The sequence below is a fragment of the Hirundo rustica genome, chromosome 12 (genome assembly GCF_015227805.2).
Source record: "Hirundo rustica isolate bHirRus1 chromosome 12, bHirRus1.pri.v3, whole genome shotgun sequence".
Lineage (NCBI taxonomy): Eukaryota > Metazoa > Chordata > Aves > Passeriformes > Hirundinidae > Hirundo > Hirundo rustica.
In genome coordinates this window covers 18,228,659-18,243,924 of record NC_053461.1, presented here as the reverse complement: position 1 = coordinate 18,243,924, position 15,266 = coordinate 18,228,659, and the positions used below count along the sequence as shown (strand labels likewise).

The following is a 15,266-nucleotide window of genomic DNA, read 5'->3' as shown; positions in this document are numbered from 1 at the left end:
GAAACACGTTTCAAAGTGATTTTTCAATAGTTACTCTCCTTTAAAGCAAAGAAATAAAAAAGGCTCTTGAAAGAAAAGCGCAACCAAGAGGAAACAGATCCCTTAACTGTTTGGGTTTTGTTTTGTTTTGTTTTTTTCCAATACTTTCCACCTGTTTTAAACACATTGACCAAGAGCTGCATTTCTGTATCTTTACTACAAGGACAGGACAGAACTCTGCCACTGACCTCGGTATTCCCACCTTAGCTGGATCACAGGATGCTCCAGGGTGTGCTGGGAGCAGCAAAAGCATGGAAAAGACTTTGGAGCTCCAATCCCACTTTTCCTGCTCTCCCAAACGTTAAAACCCACACAGTGTGAACAACAGACCAATTCCTGCATCACCCAGGAGCAAAAGGAGCACTCAGGCACCATCTTGGTCTGCTTTTACTTCTGTGGGTCACCTCTAAGAGTGATTTTCTTCCCAGCCTCTCGATATGAATGACAAAATATTCAGAGAGACGTCTTGAGGGAGAAGAAGCGATCAAGAGGAATTCAGCTAACCTATTTCCTTTCTTGTCACTGCTGGATAATCTCTTTATCTGCTCTCATCTCACCAGGTGCAGACAGATTTATTTCCCCACGGACAGGCCCAGTCCCTCTTCCGAGGTGCCCATGTGCACCTGGACCTCCTTTCCCCGAGCATTTCAAATTCATATTGCAAAGTGCCCCTGATCTTTCGGGGTAAACAGAGGCAAGTTCAGCACGCACAGATGCAAACACAGAAAATGTCAGTGCTTATTGCCACGCACATCTTGAGCCTTTCAGGGAGTTTCTGTGGCCATGGGCGCACAGGGAACATTTGTAAGAATTCCCCATCAACAGAAGTTTGCAGTTTCACTAGAACATAAGTCACTAGCACATATATTTTACAGTTTGAGCCCTCTGTCGATAAATTATGGTTTTGATGTGAACAGAAAACATTTTCTAAAGCTCTGTGGTGATTTAGGAACCCCGATTCTCCTTTCAGCTGCACCTTAATCCTTCTTGACTTCTATTGAGGCTTTAGCTCAGCAATGTTTGCCCTCCTGCTGGCACTACACCCGGCCTTTCAGAGAGCCTCCACCTCCCCAGAGCAATGTGACTGCAATTTGTAATGCCAAATGCAAATCTCCTGAGCCACAGCCTGTGCCAGCTGGGCACTGCCCAACTGAGCCCTGCCAGCCTGGCTGAAGGTTTGCAAGACATGCCTGGGCTGGAAAACAGAGCAAAACCCAACCCAGCCCCACACAGGATCGCCAGGGCTGCAAAGCAGAGTGGAAAAATCCTTCTGCCACGAACCAGGGCGGAACAGAGGCCATTTTCAGGATTTCAGTTTGTCACGGGGCTGGATTCGGGGAGCTCAGGACAAGATGCTGTTATTACATCAGCTCCAGACTTCCTGCCATTACACTGCCCCCAGTCAGCTCTGGATTAAGCCAATTCTCCTGCAATTGATTAGAAGCTCTTCTTCAAATAAATAAAAATCTCCTGTTTACTTAGAGGCATGGGAAAAAAAAAAGAAGAAATCCAACACTGTTTCAACGTAAGATTCTGAGGGAGGAGGTAATGATGATTTGTATCTCCCCCTCCTCCTATTTTTTAATCTCTCTCAGAAATCACGGCAGAGAACAGTAACTCAAATGCTTTATAGCTGAATTCATTTTCATCAGCTGTCTCCTATCTTTACCAGTGGTTTGTCTGCTTCTCCCATTTATGCTGTGCATCTTGGACTTATCGATTTTATAAGCTTTAAACTACAGCTATCCATGAAAAAAAAAAAAAAAAAAAAAAAGGCAAGAGGTAAACCACAACAGGAAAAACCAGGCCTGGAGGATTTCTGAAGGGCTGCTCACTTTTGCTAGAAGAAAATCTTAATGGCATTTCCTGGAGAGAAGGTCTGTGGGGCTGAAGTTATTAGTGGACTGTATGGACAGAGGACAGGCAAAAAAAGAGCTGTCAGATTGAAGGGAAGGGTTTCTGTCAAGAGCATTTCACGTGAAAAACGTAGGAAAACTTGGGGGAAAAAATACAAGCTTTCTACAAGTATCAATCAGCTGATTTCTAGCCCTGAGTTTATTAGAGCCAGTTAATTCATAGCAGTTCTTGTGGTTTCAGGCTGAGTTCAAACAACAAGAATTCCCCCAAACCACTGGGAATATTTCCCATGACAAAGGCAGAGCAGGGGCAGAGCTGATTTCTGTGCTCAAGTGCACCCACTGCAGCCTCAGCTCAGAGTTTTGAGGGCTGGCAGAGAACCATGGAACCACAGAATGGCTGAAAGAGACCCTAAAGTCATCTCATTCCAGCCCTCCTTCCATGGGCAGGGACACCTTCCACTGCCTTCCTTAAAGAACTCCATGAATCCTCCTCCTCCTCCAATCCAATGCTCCCTGCAGTGGGAAGGGAAGGGAAGGGAAGGGAAGGGAAGGGAAGGGAAGGGAAGGGAAGGGAAGGGAAGGGAAGGGAAGGGAAGGGAAGGAAGGAAGGGAAGGGAAGGGAAGGGAAGGGAAGGGAAGGGAAGGAAGGGAAGGAAGGGAAGGGAAGGGAAGGGAAGGGAAGGGAAGGGAAGGGAAGGGAGGGAGGGAGGGAGGGGAGGGGAGGGAAGGGGAAGGGGAAGGGGAAGGGGAAGGGGAAGGGGAAGGGGAAGGGGAAGGGGAAGGGGAAGGACCATCATTCCTCCTGTGGAACAACCAGGTACAGCCAGCTCTGGCCTCCCTTGCTGGGGGCTCTCTGCTTCCAGCAAGTTCCTTCAGTTTTAAAAATGAACCACGGGGCTTATTTCACAGAGGAATAACTGGAAGCAGGTCTGTCTTAATGAGAACACCTGTCTCCAGACTGAAAACTCAGCCTGCTGTTGGTTTTTCATGCCTTGAGTATTACAAGGGGAAAACCTGCACCCTTCCTAACTGGGATTTATGGCTGTCCTAGAAACCTTGTGGCCTGAATCAAAGTTAGGTGCCCTAGTGGGGTAAATCTGCTGGGATTTTTAAAGCTGAGGAATTAAAATGGAATCTTTTCCCCTGTGGACATGGGCAAAGTCTCCGGGTTCCCAGTGCTGCAAAGGCATTTTATTGTTCTGATGTGCCACAAATACAGCCACTCTGTCCTTCAGTTTCCCCAAAGGGCAGAGGGAGCTGGCAGGTGAGGAAATGCAGTTCACGTTTCCACACAGCCAGCTGCTCACTCCTGCCTCCGCCTCTGCCTGGCAGTGAGCTCTGTGTGGCACAGCAGGGCACAGAGATGGCAGTGGCACATCCCTCATCCCCACGTCCAGCTGGGGCTGGGATACAGTCCTACACCTGGCCAGGTGTAATGATCCCTGTGAGGATGGATCAGGCTCTGAGGGCTGACCTGCAACCTCCCAGAGTGACTTACTAATATTTGCAAGAGGGCTCTTAAGGTGTGTTTTGTAAAGCAAAGGTTTTAATGAAAGAGAAAAGAACTATATAGAAACAAAAGAACAAAGCTGTGCCAGAGAAGTATCTGACACCAGGCTGACACTCCAAAAAGCACTTAGCACCTCTAAGCTCATTCGTAAGTATATAGCTATCAAGGAGGGACAACTTGGCTTGCTGTCACTGGAAACAGCCACAGGTTCTGAGAAACCTTTCCAAAGCCCAACCAGTGTCCCTGTGCTGGCACTGGGCCAACCACTGTGAGAGAAACACAGGAAGTTCTGGTGCTTTTCCATCAAGCTCAGGGGTGTAACTGAAGCCCCTTTGCCTCATTTGGAAACATACCATGCCACAGGGCTGCTCGGTGTCTGAGCAGGGCCAGGAGCAGGGCTGGCATCACCCTCTGCCTCTGGCCATGCCACAGATGGCACCAGCAGCTTCCCAGGCTCCTGCCCCTCCGGATGGCACAGGAGGAGCAAACAAAGAGGGATGAGCAGCCCCTGCTGCAATGTGACCTTCACATTCCATCCGTGCATTGCTCCCGAACAGAGGCACAAATGACAAAGGAAAAACCTGCCAGTCAGGCTCTGATGATGCTCTGGGAAGGACAAATAAATATTTAAATGGCAATTGAATGGTGCCTGCTGCAGATCCCTGCGAAACAGAGGGAGGTAATTCGCAGATTTGTCCCGGAGGGCTTGAGGAAGCAGAATGGCATCAGAGGAGGGGAATGGGGGCCAGGGTGGAGCCCTGGCACTGCTCTGGCTGCTCCTGAAGCCAACCTGCTCCCCCAGCACCGTGCTCTGGACATCAAACCTGCCCTGACGCCGCTCTCAGTGCACACCACGAAGGTTGATCCTATTTCAGGGAGGTGTGGGTGGCAAAGGGATGAAAGGACCTAAATCCCAGCACGCAGGGCTGGGCACTGTCCCCATCAGCTCCAGCAGCAGCAGCGAGGCACGAGCTGCACGTGTGCGCGGTAACAGCTGAGGGGTTTTCAAGGAGGAGGTTCTGTCAAGCAATAAAAGGATGCTTTAACCAGCTCAGAAAATAGCACGGGATGAAGTGGATGAACTTCCCCAGCGAAAGGTCAAGGTCCTCACAGCCTATGGATCCCACATCAATGCAAATGTGCTAAGGGGAGTATTTACAGTGGTGTCTCCTGACTAACACCAAGTGCATGAAATTAATAATATGGGTTGAGTAAAAGAACAGCAAGAGAGAAAAGGAACTCTTTAACAAGGAAACGAACATTCTCCATGTAATTTTACCCACTTGCATTTTGAGCACAACCCAGCAAAGACGCAGTGTGCTGAGAGGAGTCAGCACAAGCATTTTTCTGTTCCTTAATTAATATGATTATTTTCTTTTTAGCAACAGTAGGAGGTATTAATTTTACAGGGATAAAAATGAAGAAGTCTCATTTAGTAGACACTCCTTGCCCATATTTCAACTTCTCCCACCAGGAAAAAGAAATTAATAAAAATATATTTCTACTCTGTGGCACATATAGAATAAGGTGGCTGATAAATACTTCAAGCACAGTGCTACAAGTTGCTCAAATATCTGTTTATTTATTACTGGAAGTGCCATCAGAATATGAAGAGAGCCTTGCAATACTAATCACAGCTGTCTGGGCCCATCACGTGATGCTGGCTGACAATTCCTGGGATTTACTGCACCAGTAAAAGAAGGCAGCCGTGAACAAATTTTTGTAAATCGAGTCTATTGGGCCAGATTTGGGTCCTTGACTGCTCAGGCATAAGAAATGTTATAGCTCTTTGCCAGTACATAATTCAGGTGGTGAACTTAATAATCTGGATGTAGGGCGTTAAAAGCTGTTAGAATAGTTACCAGGAGAAAATCACCTTGGCTCCAGCACCCTCATTGCTGCACAGTCTCTCTCTGAGCCTTGTCATTACCCAGGGACAGCAGAGCCATTTCTTCCCTAAAGAAAATGTCAAGGTCTGTGCAGAATCACCCGGGTTTCATGCTCGTGCCGCCAGCGAGCGCTCAGCAGTTAAACCCCGTGCCGCGACACACACGAGTTGAGTTTAAATTTACAGCGCACACCAGGTGTTCTTATTGCCCCTTCAGGGAACCTGGGAGCGGAGCAGAATCACCTCTGTCAATATTCCCTCGCTGGGTCAATATATCCTGATAGCCCATAAAAGTCAGCGAGCAAAACCGACAGCGCGCAGCAGCCCGCGAGCCCTTCGGGGTAAAATTTGGCACGCTCGGTACCTGCCTGTTAGTTAGAATCATTCTGGATTTAATGTCCCCGAGGTACAGGCAGCGCTCACACTGGGTTTAACAGCCTCCTGCTGCTCAAACCTTCCTCACAGCCCCGCTCTGAGCTCCTCATCACCAAGGATGTGGAAGCACATGGGCTGACAAAAGGGTTTCTCCGAGTGGGGAGGCAGCATCCTGAGTGTTTGCACACCAGCTGAGAGACAGCCACCATTTTCCAGGAGACCCATGGAATCTTATCACAATGTTGGGGTTTCGGGGATGAAAGCAGCCAGGAAACTTCACTCCATTTTTGAAGATATAAAAACTTTAAAAAAACTGATTTTTTCAGCTATTCACACCCAAAGCCATGGTCATTCTCAGGCACTCTGGAGCAACTTTCAGCATGGAGAAACAGAATCCCCAAAAGGTTTGGATTTGAAGGGACCTTAAAGACAAATCCAGAGACACCTTCCACTGTCCCAGGCTGTCCCCAGTGTCCAGCCTGGCCTTGGGCACTGCCAGGGATCCAGGGGCAGCCACAGCTGCTCTGGGCACCCTGTGCCAGGGCCTGCCCCCCTCACAGGGAAGGATTCCTTCCCAATATCCCATCTAAACCTTCTCTCAGATTGAAGGTAAAGTAGTCTTCAACTCAAATAAATCAGTGTAGGTTTTTGAGGTTAAATTTCTTTACCCCACCTGACAAACCATTACCTTATGTTTCCTGGTTAAAATTTTTATACAAACTGAATTGAGGAGGTTTTTTTTTTTCCACTCTACAACCCAGAAGTCAATCCCATGCAAGCTGTCACGAGCATGAACTCTGAAAGACCAGAAGGACCTAACCCATGGAACTGAGTGAAAATAACAGGCAAAGAAGATTGGAAATATTTTTCAAATTATCAGTTTTCTGCTGCCCTTTTCATAACAGATTTAGAGCACAGTTTTAAGGATGGTTTTCTTACTACTATAATGATAGTTCACTGGTAAACTATAATTTTCACTTTTTTCCCCCCCACCAGGAAATGCCCTTTAAATGCACTTGAAAATTGTCCAACATTAAAATTGGAAATCTAACCTTATAAAATGTGATTCTATGCTGAGATTGCTAATGATCATACCAACTAATAAGTAACTTATTTGGCATCTAAAATGATAAGCAAATCACGAAACGAGCAAACTGAAAGATTTCTACACCCAACTGGCAAATGATTTACAGACTAAAAAATCCTCTACAGACAGACATAAAAGTGAATGACTTTCAAGCAGAAGGGAAAAATGAAGCCTGTAGTCTGAAGCTGCTCATTATCCTTCATTTGTTCAATTCTTATCTTGATTTGGTCATCAACTCTCTGCTTGCTTGTTAAGATGGTGAAGCCATGCAAACAAAGTGATATTTGTTCCCATAACAACATTGAACCCTTATATAGCATTTTTCATCGTCAAATCTCCGAGCCTTCTACGAAGAAGGAGATCTTTGTTATCTATCCCCAATCCAGATAAGGAAATTACAGCAGTGGGATAATTGCAGGGCCAGAAATAAAACTTCCGAGTCCCAGCTAATGGCTTAAGTAGCAGCACAGGGCATTTTATTAACACAGGAGACAGCTGAGGTCGAGATGGGCAATTTGAGCATCCCAACTTCTGAACTGCTGGAAGCACAAGGAGGAAACGTGCAGCTGGAAAAAGCCATCAGTTCAACGAGTGCTTTACACTGGCACTCGAGGCTTGAAGCGTGCCCACAGACGTGCACGAGGACTTCACACCAACAATCCCTCAGCAAGGAGGGTCATCAAGAAGATGCTTCATTTAATATGGCACTCCAAGTATTTGGAGTCCAAAGGAATTTTTTTTTTTTTTTTTTTTCTTTTTTTCTTTTTTTCTGTCAGGAAAAATACATGTTTCTGCTGGAAAAGGAATTCTGTAGGATTGAAAGGAGTTTAAACCAATGCCAAGACAACAGAATTCTCCTCAGAAGAGATCAGTGAGTCAGAATTATTTCTCAGGGATTTTATGCTGTTGAATAGGTTTGTTGGGGTTAATTCTCAGGGATTTTATGCTGTTAAATAGGTTTGTTGGGGTTAACTCTCGAAGGCCAGAATGAGAGGCCATCAAGGAAGATACTGCTGGGGGTTTGCTGCCTATCAGCCCGTTAAGAACTGGAAGTGCATGAAGCTTGAGTCAGCCTTCACAAAATACGAGAACTGGTGATGCACCAGTGACTGAGATTTCCTGACAATACTGAAATTCAGGGGAGCAGTCTGGCCTGCTCGGGGAGGGAGGAGTTGTAAGGCCATGGCTGACTGCCCGGGGGGCAGAAGGGCACAAAGCTCTGTGATCTTCATGGAAAACCCCCTCAAAGTCCAAGAACAACCCGCCCCGATGAGCGGGAAGCGGAGCAGACGCGGCAGAAGACTGACTTGGCTGCACATGGAATCCCTGACCGAGCTCCAAGGCAGAAAGAGAGTGAACAGAAGGTGGAAGTGGGGACTGTCCAGGAAAACTACAGAAGCCTGGCCTGAACTGCAGAGATTAAAAAAAAGAGGAAAGGCAAATCCAATCCCAGGTGGAGCTGAAGGGACGCTGTGGCTGGTCAGAAAGGTTCACCCACAGCTACAGCTGCAGGAAACAACCAGGGAAATGCGAGTCACTCGTGAATATGTCACCAAGACTACTGACAAAGGGGACAAGGGAGGGATGAGCGAGGGTTTTGTCTCAGTCTTCACTGGCAAGGCCTCACCTCAGGCTGCCCAGCCCCAGGGTTCTGATGTCTTTGTGTGGGGCAGGGAAGTCTGATATTCAATAGAAGCCATTGTTAGCAATCACCTAATCAAGCTGTGAGTTTGGTTAGGTCTGTTGGCGTGCAGGAGACGCACTGGCATCATCCTGAGGCTGCTCTTTGTGTCCTTGAAATGCTAGGACAACTGGTGGATCCTTCTGGTGACTGGAAAAGGCAATTGCCATGTGCATCCTCCAGATGGGCAAGGAGGAAACACCCACATCCGACTGCTTGGTGACTCTCAGCTCAATCCCAAAAGTTGTGGAGCAAATCTTCCTCTCTATAACCTGTTTAACCCCTTCATATCTTCAGCTTGGACAATGAGATCAGCAAGTTTCCAGGTGACACCAGAAATACAGAGTGGGGCGGCCATCCAGGGACGACAGAGCCTGAGGGAGAAGGCCTCTGAGAGAAACCTTCCAGCATTCCAACAAAACACACAAACTGAAGCCCACAGTGCGGAAAGCAGCTCCAGGGAACACAGCCTGGGAGCTGAACAGGAGCTGGCAGCGATGGTGACAAATGCCACCCTCAGGCTGGGCTCTGCTTGCAGGAGCACAGCCAGCAGGTCACGGACAGCGATTCTTACTCCTCACTCAGCACTTGTGAGCCTGCAGCTGGAACAGAGCGTCCAGTTTGGGTTTTCCTGTGACGAAACACCGACAAACAGGCAGAAATTCGGCAGAGGGGAGAAGGATGATGAGGGAGATGCAGCACATGGCTTAGGAGGAGAGCTGGGTTTGCCCAACTTGGAGAGAGAAGCCCAGTTCCTGTTTTCAACCCAACAAAGCCCTGAGCAACCTGATTTAAGTTCAAAGCCATGCCAACATTCAACAGGAGGACCTCCAAAGGTCCCTTCCTACTTATATTCCTCCACAATGTTAATTGTTTCCCCTTCCCTTGTGCTCATCAGAGTGCGTTCAATGCAAAGCACCATTTCAAATAATTATTCTGACTTTGTGCGACGCCTTCAAACGCAATACAAAATTCCATACATATTTGAGAAGCATCCAACTGCAGGTGAGGAATAGCGTGGCCTAAAAACCAGTCAGCTGGAGCCAATTAAAGCCTGATCAGCCTCCCCTGGCACCAGAAGGCCTAATTGAACTTCTCCCCTCTGTGCAAGATGGAGATTTTTGCCTTCTCCACAGCCGCCCAGAATGAGGGGTTCGCTGCTCTGAGCCTCTGCAAAGCAAGATCATTATCAAAACACAACCATCAAAACAAGGGATGTCTGCATTGATTTAAAAAATGTTATTCCACCCTCTCAGAAAAGAAGAAAAAAACCCACCTCCCTTGCAAAGAGCTGACCTCAGATGTTTTGTCCCAGACACCCATTTTTACCCTCCTGGCGAACAGAAAACGTGAGCAGGAGCAAGCGACACACAGGCAGATTTAGAATTAAACTTCAAAAGCAAGCAGTTCATTAGGGAAACCAAGACGTGTCTGAATGATTGTTAGCTACAGTCTAATAAAAACCTGAGCCTGGTTTTAGAGAGAAGGAAAAAATACGGCTAAAAATGCATGTTGACTGAAATATATGAACTTGCAGTGGAAATCAATTGGTATTTATAGCTGCTGAATAATGCACTCATTACTATTCGTTCTCATTACTGTGCATTTTGCAACTGTCACAAAAAATACAGTGACTGACTGACAGCTTTTAAAATATTTTTATGCCTCGAGAACCAAAATAGCTGAAAGAGAGCTGGAATTTCGAATTCAAAAAGACTGGACAAGCCGCCAGTAGTGCAACAATCTAACCTTCTCTTAATTCCTGTTTTAAGTTCAAACCTGCCCAATATTCTGTGTTAATTAGGATAACCATTTTGCTTTTCTTCCTTTCTTGAGGGGGTGGAATCATGTTTCTCTTCTATGTGGCTTTGTTACGTGAAAAATCTCTGTATATCAGGAAGGGTACATTTTCCCCTAATTAGTCCATAAAAATGCTAATTTCTCTAATGAATCAGATTGAAATATCACAGGAGTAGGTAATAGCACAAATACAGAGTTTGCTTATGGGGTAGGCTTCTGCTAATCACTACCACAGCACTGGGCAGCTCACAAAGCCAACACTTTAATGAGGTTAGAGAGGCAAAACACGCTCATCTGAATTTTTTGGTATAAAAAAGAGACAGTTACTTGACTGTGCAGTCACAGCACCCTTGAATTTGTGTCTGTGCGTGAAGAAAACCAGATCCCCAGCCTTTAAATCCCAGCTTTTCCATCCCCACATGCTCAGGTCCTCTGCCTGTTTACTCAAGCTGAGGATGGGCCCATAAATCTTTATCCTGCCCAGTTTCATTGTTAACATAATCCATTTCTGAGACAGATAAAATAATACTGCCCTTTTTTTTTTTTCATGGGCCAGTAGCTAATAATGTCACCAGTTTGAATGATACAAGACTGAGATCATTGTCTGTCTGCCCCACAGCATCTTTCTCTCTAATTTTCTTCCTGCCCTTACACTTTGGCTCCTGCCTTCTGTGCTGGCATACTGAGGCACTTGTATCCAAGCTGCACATCTAGGAAGGAGTGGTCTCTCTCCAAGTCAAAAATCTAGGAGAATCAATGAGCTCTCAGAGGAAATCTCTGAGGGTTTGACCTTCAGGGTGGCCTTTTACTCTTTAAACCCCATGTAAAACAGCGATTCTGCCAGTCAATCTTTAGTAAAAGATTTAAAGAAAGGGACTGTTGCCTATTGGTGACACCAGAAATCTAAGCAGGAATTAAGCAGCTTGAAAAAGCCTTTAAATTCAACCCACCATTCTCCCCGAGCTCTCCATATATTCTTTATGGCCCTGTGTTCCCTCAGCCCTTTGATCATTTTATATTGAAGTAGTCTCTTGTTTAATACGCAGCTAAGATGACTGCAGGATAACATCAAAACAGGAGGGAACAGAAAGAACATGAAAGAATATGAAGTCAATGGCTTTGCCAATCACAATGCACAAACAGGGCTGGTTAAAAGGCTCGGCATTACAGAGCTGCCTTTATGCTCTCACAAAGCTTCACGCAGCGTTAAGACCAACGACAAACTGAGACTAATGATTAAAACCACACTGGGCTGCGTTTCTTCTGCTTTAATTGTTGCTTGCTTTGCTCAGAGGTAAGAGATCTGCGAATCCAGCACCTATCTGTGTCCCACAGGTTCGCTGCACCAGCTGGTCTCACCATCTTTCTGTCAGGAATCGGTTTCCAAGCCAGGGTTTCCAATAAATCCTGGTCCGTCATTCCCGTGCCATCACAGCATGGTTTTGTTTGGAAGGGACCTGAAAGTTCAACTCTTTCCAAGCCTCTGCCATGGGCAAGGACACCTTCCACTAGACCAGGCTGCCTCTATCCCTATCCGAGCTGGTCTTGAACGCCTTACAAAACAAAGGAGCTCCTCTGACAAGTTCCAAAGGTATTTTTGACAAGAAGCAAAAAGGGAGAACAGTGTTCATTGGAATCTCCCTCATGCTCCATCAACCCACTTCCGCAAAAAAGTAAAGACAAATCCTAGTTGCACAAGACTTTGTCTTCTTGATCCCCAACAACTTCCTGGAGCAGTATTTACATAAAGATCCACATCCTGTTTTGGACGCCAGACAGCAGGAAAAGTTGATGTCTTCTGTCTAGAACTCCTCTCACACTTGGTTTTCATGCCATATTTCTTGGCTGCCTACACTCATGTTAATCTGCTAAAATCACTTTACCCACTTGGAAAGGCAGCGTTTCACTTGTACTCAGTTCTATTATTCATCAGACAACAACCACGACGGCAGCTCCACGACTGACTGCTAATTATCCTTTCCCCCCGCACGGCACCGACAGCCGCCTTCTCCGCCGCAATTTATTCCTTCCTCCCACGGAGCCACGAGGTGGGAGCTGGGGCCCATTGAAGTCGGTGACAAAGGGCCCCGGAGATTTCAGTTGTGCTGGGAATTCATCTTTGAACGGGAAGAGACCTGCCTTAAGTGTTATTTAGTGTATGATACCAACAGCCCGAGATAACAACGGACAGGAGGAGAACGTGCGTGCTGCCGGTGGGGCCGGGTTGGGACACGGCTCTCGGGGGCTCTGCTCGCTGTCACAGCCCTGTCACAGGGCCAGGCAGGGTCGTGCCACCCTTCCTCCTAACAGGGAACAGCCTCGGGTCTGCTCATGCCCGGTGTGCAGTTCCTGGGGACTTTTGGGGGGTGATGGAGAAATCCCACTGACCTTTTGCATTCTTCAGATCCAGTGTGTAACAGGGAGATACAATCCCTGTTGCAAAAGGAGTTTGGGACAGCTGTGGCAATATAAATCCCCACTGTACGCTGCTCCTGGATTTCTTTAAGAGAAGCAAGAGTTAAAAGGACAATAAATGAGATGGCAAAGCAAACTTTCCCTGACGTTTTTTCTGTTCACCGTCCTAGACATGCCAGGAAAGGAGGGAACATAGAGAACATGAACATTGTCCAAGATGTCCTCTTCTTACACAAGAAGTTGTAGTTTTCACTGGCAAATGTTTCAATTAACATATTTTCTGTATTACAGAAGGATTTAAGGATAATTTTCCTGCTGTTTTTTTTTTTTCCCTTCCAAATAAGCTATCCTGACTTGTCCTTCCTCTCATCCTACTGCCTTGATCTCCCTCACTTACATAAACCAAAGTATCTCATTTTTGCACCTTTTCGCTCCTATTCCCTTTGCCTATTTCCCTTTCCCACATGGAAAGAAAGATGGAGAGACTATTTGTGAGAGCATGGAGGGACAGGACAGGAGGGAATGGCTTCACATGGAAAGAGGGCAGGTTTAGATCAGATATCAGGAAAAATTCTTTACTCAGAGGGTGCTGAGGCCCTGGCACAGGGTGTCCAGAGCAGCTGTGGCTGCCCCTGGAAGTGTCCAAGGCCAGGCTGGACAGGGCTTAGAGCAGTCTGGGACAGTAGAAAGTGTCCCTGCCATGGCAGGGGTGGTACTGGATGGGCTTTAAGGTCCCTCCCAAAACCAGTCTGGGATTTAGGATAAAACATCTCCAGGTTACAACAGCTGAGGATGAAGCCACCAACTCCTGCAGCCACTGGTGATGCCAGTGGAGAGCCCCAGCCTCACGGAGGGGTTTGTATTTGTGATGAGCTTTGTAGAGCAGAGCTGTTCCTCAGGGCACAGCTCTCAGCAGGCTGGGGGAGCAGCAGAGCTCAACTTTCCCAGGAAAGTGGAAAAGGGAAAAAGGAAAGTAAAAAAGGAAAAGGAATCTGTCTCCTGAGGGCAGCAGAATGAGGAGCCAAGCTGGGAGCAGTCTGGAGCAGGTGCTTGGGAGCAGCAGGTTTTTAGCAGCCACCCTGGCCAAAGCAAGCTGAAGGATATTGTGAATAAATTCATTTTTCTCATGTGGTTAAAAACCACAGGTAGTACGTTCAGCTTGATGATCTTGAAGGTCTTTGTCAACCTGAATAATCCTCTGGTTCTAAAGCAAAAATCCTCTCTCAGCAAGTTACAATTCAAGAACTTTAGCCTAAAACTGATCCTCCAAACATATTTTAAAAACTGTTCAAGCCAAATTCGCAGCCCAGCCCATGAGATTTTATTGAAATGCATTTTTCTGTGTTTCTGTCGACTGATTTACTCTTGCTGGTCCTTTGTTCTGGGCAAGTCTCATTTTCCCTGTGCTATTCCAGTGCCACCAAAGCAACCAGGTAACCTCTGAGGACAAGGAAAATCCAAGCTCCTCATTCACGAGTGGTCTCTGGAGCATCTAAACCACTGAAGCCTTAAACAACCTCAATTTGCTTTTCTGAAACCTCCTTACACTTGGGCTTTTTTTAATGCAGAAAATTATTGCTTAAATTTACCAGCAATTCTTATCTATGGGAAGGACAAGAAAAGAAGAATGATAAATAATGATTCCTATGCGATATGGGCCATGAAAAACTGGTGTGAGTAGAGAAGTGTCGTAAAAATTGAAATACAAAGCAGAATCCACGAGAGCAACACACCAGATTAAAACCAGGCAGCTAAATAAATAAATAAATTTAAAAAAAAAAAAAAATCAATGTGCACTGTACTGGTTGTTTGCAAAATTAGACAATTAATTCTGTGTAAACTAACCTATCAGGAAGCCACACTGTGGGGATTCGGAGAGCTGATATTGCAGCACACTGGATTAGGAAAGAATGCTTTAATGAGATCCCTGGAGAGTCTCCATGGACTTGGACCGTCCTCTCCAAAAGATCATTTTTACCCCATTTAACTGCCAGTGTGTTGCATCTCTGATATACACGTGAACAAAAAGGAAGAAAGAAAGAAAAAAAAAAACAAAAACCCAAACCCTGAAGAAAATCTACAAATAAAGAGCAGTGTTAACACAATTACCAGGACCAATGAGAATGGTGCTTTTCAAGCTCAAAAAAGACATTATGTCATTTTCAACATATAGGAGTCACCAGAAAGAGCATCTGTATATTAAACCCCAGTGCACTTAAAGCCATTTGCAGCCAGAATAGCAGCAGCATAAAGAAAGCTTTTACTCACACGGGAGGTGTAAAAAAACGTAATAATAATAAAAATAACAAAATCACATTGTGCTGGCCAGAACAATCTGCAACCTTTTTTTTTTTTTTTTTTTTTTAAATTTGATTTTTCTTTAAGTAAAGACCTAGTGTAGACCTTGCCAAGTGTAATAAATGCCGCAGTTTAACATGTAATTTTTCAAATAAACTGGAGAAAACCATCTTGAGCCTCGAACCCAACATGGCTGTATTTCAAAATGATCACTTGCTGCAAAGTAGCAGCTGGAAATCAGCAAGGCAGAGTATTTTGGTGAGGAGCTGAGTAGCAGGGCTAGAAGCTGTTCTTCTATCTGCAGATTCTCTGTA

At 45.9% G+C, this 15,266-nt stretch overlaps 1 protein-coding gene across 5 annotated transcripts in view; it reads right to left on the bottom strand.

The window, feature by feature from the left end:
• Window positions 1-15,266, bottom strand: part of CHL1 (cell adhesion molecule L1 like) — a 130,448-nt gene that overhangs the window by 98,943 nt on the left and 16,239 nt on the right. The window lies entirely within an intron of this gene.